The following is a 2944-nucleotide window of genomic DNA, read 5'->3' as shown; positions in this document are numbered from 1 at the left end:
AGCAGCACTCAGGCTGCTTATGAACCACTGAAAACACAGGGATGTGCAAGACCACCTTCAGCAAACAGTGCATGACCGACTGTCACTGGCCTCCAGTCATGAGAACAGAAAAGATAAATATAAACCTGCCATAATACGATTCTGAGCCTTTAGAAGGAAAGTACAGCCTGCAGAATTAGTGGCCATGATCTATGATCACCTTTCTTCCACACAGAGCGTCTGACTTTAACGTACTAGCATTTAGCCTTGGTAGCCTGAAGATGCGTTTTGCTTCCCTTACAATCCTGCTGCTTGTTTGCAGTGATGTCATAGTTACGTTGATTGCTGACTACTCCTTGAAAAAGTAACTTAGATTACTGATTACTTGATTTGGAAAGTAACTAACATTCATTAAAAGTGACGTTTTTAGTTATTTTCAGCAGCTGCTAACAGCAACAACGCTCCACCACCTCTGACCAGCTGAGCCAACCGGTCAATAATGACGAGTTTCCATCGATTTAAGAAATACTTAGGGGATCTTGACAAAAGTGCTCATATTCTAATGTTTTTCAAAATCAACATGCATTATAATTTAGTATGCAGGCTTTTTATTTTGAGTTGCTGATTAGAATCTTGAGTGTTTTTTTATTTTTAAGATTTGAAAAAAGTGCAGATATTCTAATGTTTTTCAAATTCTATATGCAAAATGGTTAAATTTGAAGTTTAGGTTTCTATTGGCCAGTATGGGGCTTGAACCCATGACCTCAGGGTTACCAGCACCACACTCTGACCAGTTGAGCTAACCAGCCATATGTAACGTTCAGTTTTCATCAATTTAAGAAATACTTACATGATTTTAACTGAGTGAAGTATTCATATTCTAATGTTTTTCAAAATTACCATGCATAATATTTTATTTTCCAACCTGTTTTTATTTTGAAGTGTTGATTTTCTGAAAGCATTTATGTTTTAATTGGCCAGTTCTGGGATTGAACCCATGTTTGAAGCAGTCCAGTTGTCTGGGACCAAGAGAAATGGGCTTTTCTGTCATATCTACAGTTCAAGAAAACAGAAATGAATAGCTTTCTTCCTGGAAATCCTTCTCTTCTTAAAATGCAACAAGTTAAAAAAATAAAACATATTCAATTTACAGGAATTGTTAGTGGAATTGTGTGTGATTTTCTTAAAAACACATCTTCCAGAGTGTGGTACATTTTTCCCCCAATGAATAAATCTACTCAAATCAAAGGTTACAGCAGACCTCTGCTGGTGCAGTGCTACTTGGGATGATACTGGCTGTGTTTGCAGAACAGCCAATCCAGGAGTAAGATTTCTTTCCTTTGGTCTCGATTGGCTTTAAGCCCCAGAGCGGAGATAAAGAATACTGTATGTTGGCTTCTGCAGAAGCACCAATAGGTGATAAGGGACCAATATATCAATAATTAGATGTCTGATGGGACAGAAAAATACACACTCTGGTTGTGCATTGTAAACAGCAAAATGACAGAATCTAACAACACAGTCCCACTAGACGTGATAAATGCAGAAAATGCTACAAAACAGCAAGGGAGGAGGAGCATGGGACTTTAATATGCAAGTCTGAGAACGGAGAGGAGGAGATGTGTTAGAGGCCGAAAAGGCTGGGCTAAATACATGTAAGAATAATGTAGTGTTGTTGGACCTGGTGGGTAGGTGGACGGGCAGATTTAGCATGGCTGCTAAAAATAAGCCTGTCAACCGTTTGGACTGGAAGCTGAAAGCAAATCTTTGTTTTAACTTGGCTCATGCTGGTGCTTTGTTTCCTTAGCATCTCAGCCGAGGTCCAAATGAGCTGAGCTGACATTAAACCCAGAAAGAATCACGATTTCCTGCTACAGCCTCCATCTGCAGGGTGGCAACACCCACAAATCACATTAAACAATATTACACTTTTAGTAGCTGATTGGGCAAACAGTGAAACCAAAATAATATGTGCATCATGATTGTGTACATTAATCATAGATTATTAGAGGGAAACAGGAAAAAAACTGCACTGGGTTTAAATTGTGCACTTTAATCAGTTAGTGGAGTCCAGCTGCAAAAGAGCGTGTTTGAAATGCACACTGGGCTGAAGGAGAGCTGATATATGAGCAGGAGAGGACAAAGGGGAGAAAAAGTTGGAATTGATTCCACATAATGAATGAATGTGTACTTTTGTCTCAGGCTTTGCAGATTTACTGCTGTAGTTTTCCACTCTGAGACTCCATTAGCAGGTTGTAAGAAAAAAAAAAAACAACTAGTGACAAAAGTGCCGTTTTTAGGAAAACCCCAGGCTGCTTCATGGCAAAGAGAGTCAGTTAGTGATTCATGCATGTACGGCTTTATTTGAGTTTCACTAGTGGGTCACCATTACAGAACTTTGTTCTGCTAATGTTGAAAAAACACAATTTCACAATTGAGGTGTTTCTATTAAACAAGAAATGAATAAAAACATGCTGCACCATCATCTTCCTACCATATGCTAGTTGTGTTTCTTTTACATTTTTGTGTTTCCAAAACTTTGTTGACATTCTGCTGATAAAAAAAACACAGTTCACATAGTAAATGGTATGATATACAGATGTAAATCTTTTAAAAAGAGGCTGTTCTTAGCATGAATCTTCTTCCATAGGTCACCATGTTTCTGTTCCACATATTAATGTAGTGGAAAAAGATTAATGGTGATTATGAGTTAAATCCACTGGCTGGCCACATCTGACACAGAAACACGAGGAGGACAAGATGTGAATGACTGGAATAGTTCCTGAGCAGACAGTGGATCAGAAAGCAGAGTTCTGGTTTTCTTGGCTTGGCTGCCGAGGTTCCAGCCGACCCCAGAGGTACGCTGGAGAAAACTGAGACGAAGCTTCATGACCCGCCTCCCCTCGCACTCTGAACAGGTTTGGAGTGTTCTTGTGTCTGTTGGTGATCTATGCTGACAACATCC

The 2944-nt window shown here is 39.3% G+C and overlaps 1 non-coding gene across 1 annotated transcript; it reads right to left on the bottom strand.

Annotated features, from left to right (window-relative positions):
* Positions 1 to 714: 714 nt before the first annotated feature.
* trnat-ggu (transfer RNA threonine (anticodon GGU)) lies at positions 715 to 788 on the bottom strand. Its single transcript has one exon. It is a non-coding gene; the product is annotated as a tRNA-Thr (tRNA).
* Between the last annotated feature and the right edge of the window lie 2156 nt (positions 789 to 2944).

This window comes from Poecilia reticulata, chromosome 15, assembly GCF_904066995.2.
Source record: "Poecilia reticulata chromosome 15, P_reticulata-male-v2, whole genome shotgun sequence".
In the NCBI taxonomy this organism is placed as follows: Eukaryota; Metazoa; Chordata; class Actinopteri; order Cyprinodontiformes; family Poeciliidae; genus Poecilia; species Poecilia reticulata.
This window is presented reverse-complemented; position numbering and strand designations above follow the sequence as displayed.